The sequence below is a fragment of the Euprymna scolopes genome, chromosome 16, assembly GCF_053919585.1.
Source record: "Euprymna scolopes isolate OS-2025 chromosome 16, ASM5391958v1, whole genome shotgun sequence".
Classification (NCBI taxonomy): Eukaryota; Metazoa; Mollusca; class Cephalopoda; order Sepiida; family Sepiolidae; genus Euprymna; species Euprymna scolopes.
This window is the reverse complement of record NC_136497.1, coordinates 33,292,953-33,303,100: the sequence shown is the minus strand read 5'-3', so window position 1 is coordinate 33,303,100 and position 10,148 is coordinate 33,292,953.

The window sequence follows — 10,148 nt, the reverse complement described above, 5'->3', positions numbered from 1 at the left end:
AGGTGTGTTTAATTTGAATATCCATAGACACACACAAAAAAATCAAATCCCAAGACGTATAAATGTGTGTTTATGTTTGAGTCTTATCATATATCCACACGTCTAAAATGGCTTTCAATATATATATACATATACATATATATATATATATATATATATATATATATATATATATATATATATATATGGGTGTGTGTGTGTGTGCGTGGTTTTGTGTGTTTATATATATATATATATATATATATATATATATATGTATATATATATATATATATATATATATATATATATATATAGGTATATTTGGTAGAGTGCTTGTCTTGCATGCAAGAAGCTCGGGTTTCGAATCCTGAGTTCGTATGTGTCTAACTGATGAGCCCAAATGAGGGCGAAACTGGAGTCTTGGACTTCCGGTTCTTTGACTGTCATGGCTCTTGTGGGCTGCGACGTTGTTTGGCTTTGGAATTTATTATATATATATATATATATATATATATATATATATATATATATATATAAATGTAAATGTTGGTTCGTTCGGAGTTAATTGTGTAAAAAACCACTGGACGGATGGCTTCCATGTTTTGGTATAATATGTTTACTATATCCATGTGTGTTTTTTATATATTCCTTTTTAATTATAACATTATACTTAATTTTTCTATGATAAATAGGTGGATTTCTTTTTACGGAGAGCCCATTTTTTTATTTAGGGACAATTATTTATTACCGCTTCCTGTCACGTGACCAGTGTTACAATTTAGCGGTTTTCCTGCTAGATCTGGAGATTTCGTTTACAATCTAGCGGGAAATTCTAGAAAATCTGGAGGTATTTGGCACCCAGACACCCGCATTAGATTGCTTGAAAATACTTTAAAACATAAAATAAAATTATTCATGTAAGTAAAAAAAAAGTAGCATTTATTGCCTTTGGTAACAATTATTTATTGATTATTTGTTTTGTTTTTCACCTTTTTTTCGACTAACCATTCTTAAATCTCACTATAAAATCGATTTTTCCATTACATTTTAGGTGGGGGGCATTCCAATCTCCCCGACGGGGTTTGTATTACTGTACACGGGTTTGTATTACTGTACACATAGATTCGAAAAAGTTGTCAAAAAACAAATATATAACAAATAAATGTTATCAAAGGCAAGATAAGTTACTTTTCTGCTAAACTGGCTAGCGATTTTCTGGACATTTCTTTCTCCTGATCTCGCGGGTTTTTTTAAATCTCAGTTGACAACATTGCATTACTAAAAAAACACCAGAGGCTTAATGTAAACAGAATGTGTTTACAATATCGGTAAATTTTCAAGGGTTTATTGATAATGTAACCATGTGATTGAACTTTAATTTAAATTAACCACACGTGGTCGAACAATGAATGCCGACGCTCAAAGTGTATACAAATTTTGATTCCTTCCTTTACTTAAAAATTCACCAAAAATTAGGAGATTAACGAATTTTAATGAGAATTGCAGTATTTTTCAAATAATGATCGCAGAATATAATGAACTAATTATTTTTACTTAACTCTTGGTGAAAATGTTTTATTTTGTTTAAACAAAAAATACATTTACTAAAGTTATGGTTTTCAGTAGTAAATAAAAAACGCAAGAATTTATTTTTGCTTTTTTTAAGGCATCGTAATTTGTAACAATAAAAAATAATTTTTACATTAACATTACGAAAAAAGCCCCTAAAGTCCGTAATAATGTATTCGATATAACTCCAAGAAAAATGAATTATCGGATACTATTCAGGAAATTAAAGATTCAATTAGATTCCTATTTCAGTAACCTAAATTATTTAGGGTGAAATGAGTTTAGGAATTTATAGCCAAACCTAAATATATATTTTTTTTGGTAAATATCCAGATACGCTACTACAGAACACCGACCACTCTAATTTGTTTGGGGGGATGCGCGCGCCAACATCACACTCGCGCCCCAATGTACAAAGTAAAATCTTCGGAAAATGTTAAATGGTGTTCTAATTGGTAAATGTCGGTGCGCTACTTACGGAAAATTTGAAAATTCGATGTTCCAGGTAAAAAAAAAACAGAAAAATTACCCCCCTACTCCAACTTGGTGTGCTTTCCTTTTCTTATTTTATTTCTTTTTCAGCTAATTTTAAATTTTCCACCCAAAAAGCGCTATAATGTATTTTGGAAAATTAGAAAATTCTATGTCCTGGAAAAAAAATCCCCTCCCCCCAACATAGTTTGCTTGGTGAAGCCGTCGTTTATGCTACAGCGTGCATGAGCGTAGCATAAACGGATGCTGCAAAATGGTGGAAAGAAGTTCGTGGGTTCAGGGGTAAATACCATGCAAACGGTAAATTTGCCCCAAGTTTGACTATCAGATTCGTTGTCAGCGACCTCAATTACCTATAAAAAAACAAATTAGACTGGTCGGTGTTCTGTAGTAGATTATCTGGATATTTACCTTTTTTTTTCTTGCTTAAAAAATAGCATTAATACAGTAAATAAGGTAAACTGACTTTTTCGATTAAAATGGAATTATTTCCCTTTCGTTATTAACTTAAAAACAATTTTTTTAATAAATATTTTGTGGGGTTTGTATTACTGTACACATAGATTCGAAAAAGTTGTCCAAAAAAAAATATATAACAAATAAATGTTATCAAAGGCAAGATAAGTTACTTTTCTACCAAACTAGATATATTTTTCGTGTTTTTATTCAATGTAACATGTTTATTCAGCTCGAAAACCATACAGTGTTTACCGGTGTATTGGAACATTCAAGATGGCGTCTGATTCTCTCTTTAACACGGTAAGTGTGGGAAAAGATGTTATAAATAAAAAACCGGATAAAATACTATTAAAAACTCGCTCAATATATGTTACCGTGACATAGGTTGACATATATTCGGCGGGTTCTTAATAGTATTTTGTATAGTTTTTTATTCATAACACTTTTTTCCATACTTACGGTGTTAAAGAGGGTGTGAGACGCCATCTTGAATTTTCGAATACATCGGTAAACACTGTATGTTTTTCGAGCTGGATAAATATGTTACATTGAATAAAAACACACAAAAATTATCCAGTTTTGCAGAAAAGTAACTTATCTTGCCTTTGATAACATTTATTTGTGATATATTTGTTTTTTGACAACTTTTTCGAATCTATGTGTACAGTAATACAAACACCAATTTTGTGTTTTATATACATAAAGTACAATTGTTGAATGTTACTGTTTTGATTATATTCGTTTGGGGGGACAATTAAAAAATTAAAAAAGATTAAAATGGAGCGAAATTTAAGTTTCCGTTCCATTTTTACAACAACCGTAAAACAGTGCATACTCAGCAAGTTTTATCGTAATTTATAAGCATATTGAAACACTAAATCAATATTTATTTATTTTTTGCATAATTAATGATGGAAGTATTTTTCTGTTTATTTTCTTAACATCTGTTAAAAAAATAAATAATGTGTACATTCTCTTGAAAAAAAGTATAAAACTTTTCTCTACTTTCACATGTGTTCCATTTTAACAAACTGAGCCACAGCAACGCGTGGCCGGGTACAGCTAGTATATATATATATATATATATATATATATATATATATATAAACATATATATATATATATATATAATCATGAACGGTATATAATATAGATATATTAGCAAGGCACCCGGCGGTACCTGGTCCTAAAATATGCTTAAATACGATATTTCTATTCAACGTAATATAACCTATGTTATTTTAATGAATATGAAATGTTACTTTAGATATATTTGTTCTTTTAATCCTCCAAAGATGCAAATCTAAAATATAATGAATGTAATGCCCTCGACTAAATTGACAGAGGTTTGATAAAGACTGTTCCCTCTACATACAGAAAAAGTTATTACATGCATACATACATACATACATACATACATACATACATAAATTATATATATATATATATATATATATATATATATATATATATATATATAGTGGGAAAGGATAATGATAAATGATACATAGTATAAATCATATCATCCTTTAGATTTATTGTTAAATATTTTGTATACATATGCCATGTATCAAATACGAGTTTTATGCAAGCATTCTCTGCTTATTGGAGGTATGTTCTGGCAATGATGTAAACTAATGAAAACAAGGTAATCATACACCACAACACGGTAAAGTTTGACAATATATATCATTTTCCTGTTCATTTCAGTTGTCATGTAAGATGCGCTTGAGTTTTGCTTCACTACCTAAATGAGCCAATCTTTGTCACGAAATACATCACAGGATTATAGCCAATAATACTCAAATAATCATACCAAAGAAATCCAATAGACATTTACTGCTTGCTTTACTAGGACAGCCTTCAGAAAACTACTGATATCGATTGAAAGATTTGGTTATCTTAATATTAGAAATATTATTTATTTCTTCCTAACTCCTTGAGTAAAGAAGTAAAGAATCTGTCATGTGTATTAATAGATAATAGCACAAAAACAGCTTACTAAACTTTTATAATTATGTATTTCCTAACATAGACTTTACACTTTTTTGCAATAGGGTATTTCTTCTTTGCATAAAATACAAATAACAATCGTTTATGAATAAACATACACTTGTATTTCTCTGAGATGTTGTTTGCAATATGCATATCAGAGATTAAATAACACGTGTTGCTGTTGTTGTTCAACCCAGCCGTTCTTTTATTGATACATTATTTGTAATAGATAATTATTTATATATACACTCATTAGGGACTGCAACGGAATTAGGTAAAGGTATTGAATTTACCTTCTTTGTTGAACTTACTTTCATCTATCGACAGGTGGATTTTTGTCTTCGTATTAACTTTGTACCTTGCTCTGGTCACGATTGTATGAACAATAACACGTTGTGTTATGATTTAATAAAGAAGAGTATTTTAGATATCGATTTGTTGTTACTTCAATACACAAGTCTACGAGAGAACAAGGCCGATAGCCATTAGTCGCGTGCTCTCGTGTAATGAATGAATGCGTGAATGTAGGATTGCCATTACATTCTTGAAGATGCACTAAATTGAACGAAAAATGGGCTGAAATGACTTAAATAAATAAAAAGTAAATGATTAGAATAACTTTAAGAACTTAAGGAAAAATTGAATGACATTAAGGGTGACTTGAATGCTTAAAAATAACTGGAATCCTTCAAAAAACAACTTGAAAGATCTGGAGAAGGACTTGAAGTGCTTTGAGATTGACTGATTGTAAAGTGGGTGATAATTGTACATTAAATTAATACAGAAAAGTGATCCCCCACTTTAAAACACAATAAGTACAACATGTAGTTAGAACAGATACTACATTTTGATCTTGGACAAAAGGCCAAGGAAAGAGTATTTATTTCCCCACGGAGCAAAATAGGCACAAGGCCGATTTGAATGTGAGGAGTGAAGGGGAAATGGGAACCAACTCCCCGGGGAGTAGGGGAGCTGGATATTGACAATTGTATGAAGGGTTACCTCTACATTGAACAAGGTCTTATATGTAGGACTGCCTCCACATATGGTCTTTGCTTGTAGTATCTGCCGGAACATATACTACACTTTGAGCAAGGCTAAAAAGCCAAGAATAAATGTGTGTATTTTTCCCCCACCGAGCAAATTAGGCACAAGGCCGATTTTTAATGTGAGGAGTAAAGGGGAAATGGGGACCAACTCCCCGGGGAGTAGGGGAGCTGGATAGTGACAATTGGTATGATGGGTTTCCACTACATTCACCAAGGTCTTATATGTGGGGTTTACCCCACATACGGTCTTTGCTTGCAGTATCTGCCGGACAGATACTACACGGTGATCCCGACACGAAGACCAAGGAAAACTTAAAAAGCTAAGAACAGCATATATTTACAACAGACCTGTGATCTTAATTAAAAAGGCCAAGCACAAAAGTGTTACGAACAGACTGACCGACCGATCAACGGACCGACGGAGTGACTTATAGAGTCGCTTGCACGCGACTAAAAATACTAAGTTTAAACCAGAGATAAAACGGGATATTAAAGATGAATAAAGTTTATATTATACTAATAATTGGAAAACTAGAAAAATACGAAAACATTATAAAGAAGACTAAGATAATTTGGAAGACAAAAAATGCACGTGGCAATAGACATGACTTTCATGATGCAAGAGTGTATATAGTCAGTTTATAATTCCGTTTTCTTGGACTGATTTAGAAATATGTACATTGCAGGAGTGCGATACAAACACTATATTTTGCTTGAGATTATTTTCGATGAGTTAAATTTATAGCTTCAGATAAAGTATTTACTGAAAACGAATTCGTTTAAGATCATTCAATGAAGTAATATAAATAAGTAATTATAACATAAAAGACCACTAAAAATTAGACCTAACATTATACTAAGTATTTTTATTCCTCATTTTTTCTGCTATTTGCATTATATTGAGTAGTAATTTCAAATATTCATAATAAATATATAAAGAATTAAACGCATGAAAGATGAAACTCTTTGAAAATAAAAAAAAACATATAGATAACAATATAAATATCATCCACTGTTCTTAACTCACTTCTTTTTCATGACGCATGTGTAGATGGTAACGTTGCTGTGCACACCATACTAAACGCAGAATCTGACGCGTATAACATGATGAAAGAAAAGTATTATATTTTTTTTTTATGATCAGGTATTTTTTATCTATATTTCATATATGTTTTTTTTTAGCTCCTAGTAAAACGCAACCCAACTACGGGAATGTATGATAAATGGATTACACATTTGGAATATGAAGAATTACATTAATAATAAAAAAAAATGGTATTTTTGTTATTTCATTTATGTATCGGTAAGGCTCTCCCTCTGTTGGGATAGCAATTCAAACCCACAGAAATAGATAAACCCGGTGCCTTTTGTAGGATAACAGGTAAATTGTACATGAACTCGTTGCACAAAAATAATGCGATGAATACAAATAATTTCAAAAATGTTGGTATCTAATAAGACATCTCAATATAAGGAACATTATTTTTTCCAAGTATAAGAGATTGAATAATGCCCTCTAGTGGCAGAAACAGCGAACAAGTAAAAAATATTTTAATTTCAGTTACGCTAGCAATGAATAATGGTCTTAAATTTATGTAAGTTGAAACAAACGAAATGATTGACAGCTCCTTAGTAAAATAGCAAAACGTTAAGCAGATTATATGTATAGTGTTTTAAACTATAATTTTTCATGGTATGATAGGACATAAACTGAACAGATGTATGGTAGGAGCTGATATGCTAGAGTAAATGTTTAAATAGATATTTTATTTATACAAAATAGAAGTACAAATAATAATTTCTAGTTATCAACTGTATATTTAAAAATATGTGACCAATATCACTGACACGACTTAGCGGGGGAACGAAAAAGAAGGCTAACAACCAGACCAGGCAGTTGCACAAACAGAGAGAATTATTGAAACATGTATACTCTACGAAAATATAAAAGCGGAGAGACAAAACAAGCTTAAAGAAAACAGAACAAAGGAAAGTTTTCTTACTTTAAAATTAGGAGAAAACAAATGGTTCGCATATATAAAAACATTTAAATGTAGGATAACGTAAGGTAGAAGAACTAAAACATATAACGGTAAGAAGACAAATACGGAACGTCAGAATATTAATATAAAAAGAGAGAAGAAAAAGAAATAAATCTAAAAAGAAGACAATATATACACACAAGTAAGATATCCTAACATAATACAAAAAAAAAACACGGAAATGAAATGAAAACTAGATTTTAAGAAAACAAATTATATTTATAAGAAAATAAGAAATACTCAACATTAAACGAATTAAATACGAAACAGGAGAAAATAAAACAAATTACACTTAAACTGTTCAATACTGTACTTGAAACCGTGTTTTTCTCATAGTTGCGTTTATTTAGGCCTTACTTATTTCTTTTGAAAAGACGACATAGAAGTAATTTAAAATGTGTTGTAATTGCATGCTAGTCATATACTTAGTTGGTTACCTTAGAGTTTGTAATTTATTTATTTTTGTGGCTTTTAAAAGTAAAAATATGGTCGATTATAACTTCTTTTTCCGCTGATCGGTCAGTGGCATTCACTGTCTGCTGCACATCCTTGGTCAGCAGTGTACTCTCTTGTTCTGCGAGCGGAAATAGTATCAGCCAACAGCGGGAGCCAATCATCATATTTCGGATCTGTATTTCCTTCGTCATTAATTTCCATATATTGCCACAGTTAGATGTTCCTGGCTCTCGTTTATTTTCCCATTTTTTACGCCACTGGATATGGACTCAATGAAAGTAGGACCAGAACGACGATGAGAAAGCGATGGACGGAAAACGATGTTGGGCAGAGCTATAATAAAGAGGCGATGTTGATGCAGCTGCGGGAGGTTGATGCAGTTAATGGTTCCGCTAAAATGTTGACAAAAACTAGGATAAAATATGAATTATTTGAAAATAGGACATACTCTGTTCACCAGCATATTTAGGTTGCCAGCCATATTGCATATCTAACCGAGTCTATTAGATCTTATTACTTTTTATGCTTATTTATAGGGAATCAAGTAATAAAGTTGATCAAATCTGGCAACGTATCTTTATATTTATACATTTGAAGAGAATCACTCTCTTACATACAATCGCTCAGATATACATACACACATGAATGCATATATATGTATATATATATATATATATATATAAATATATAGGTATTTGTATATATATATATATGTATATATATGTGCATACTTATACAGATACATTAGTTCATATAAAAATATAAAATATGAAAATTTAAAGGAACATTATGATAAAAATGAAACCGTTAAAATACATAAATATAATTATTTGAATATTATTTTATTTTATTAATATAAACATTTCGATACAGTTTTAATAGTATTCTATTTTTGTTTTGTATGGGCGTAATAGAATGTCTAATGTTTATCAGCATCGATCATGTACGCTAGCATGTAGTTCTAAACAAGATAAAGAATGTATGTATATATATATATATATATATATATATGATGAACAATAACACACATATAATACATTCTTCAGTATGCATTTGATTACATATATATATATATATATATATTTATATATATATATTACATATATATATAAAGAGAAATAGAGGGAGAGAATGATACAGAGAGAGAGAGAGAGAGGGAGAGAGAGAAAGTATCAAATAACAAAATAGCAATATAAAACTATTTACTAATGTATATAAACTTATTCATTTATTTAATAAGGACGATACATCAATGAGGAGAATAGCATACGTAAAACTTTTTTATACCGTGGTATTTCGAAGCCTAACGCGTACCATTTGAAGAACGAAAAATATGATCCGTAACACAATAGAAACTTAACTTCAAGCCATAGCTACATTAGGAGAGTAATTTTGCAGTGGAGGAGCATTGAAGAATATTGAAACTTTTTGGGGAGGGGATGTGAGAACTGAGATGATCTCTGTGACATTGGAGGAATATAAAAGTCAGTATGAAATGAAAGTAACTGTACACCACGTGTGTCATAATGGGTTCAATATATGTGAACTTATGCGCGTCCATACTCGCGGGAAGAATGCATGATAGTGATTAAAAGAAGATGTTTATGTAATAATATTATTTATGTCTTACAATTATGTAAGTAGATTATTAGAAAAAGCGGATTTTGTACAGCTTCGTATATATAAAGTAAAGTATCGATATTCCAATTCCGTATCAAAATGCAGTAGAAATTTAAAGAAATAATTGATATAATAAAATGAGTAAGGGGGAAATAAAGCTTATAAAAGGTAAAATATAACAAATACGCGTGAAGTAAATAGAAAAAAAAAAGAATGTAAAAGGGCAGTTTAAGTAACTGAAATAAAAATAAAATGAAAATACTAGAATAAAACAAAAATTAAAAGGACGGAAATATTAGTTAGTAGCCAAAGAGTACTGATGTTATGAAAGTTCTTAGGTCCAAGATGAGATTAAAGTAGCATGGAAATACCTTTTTAAATTGTTAACGAACAAAACCTTCGCTGTACGAATTTCAGTTTACGTCCAATTCAAACGGTTATTAAGAATTGCGTTTAGCGATTGATAATGACAAGCTTTGAACTA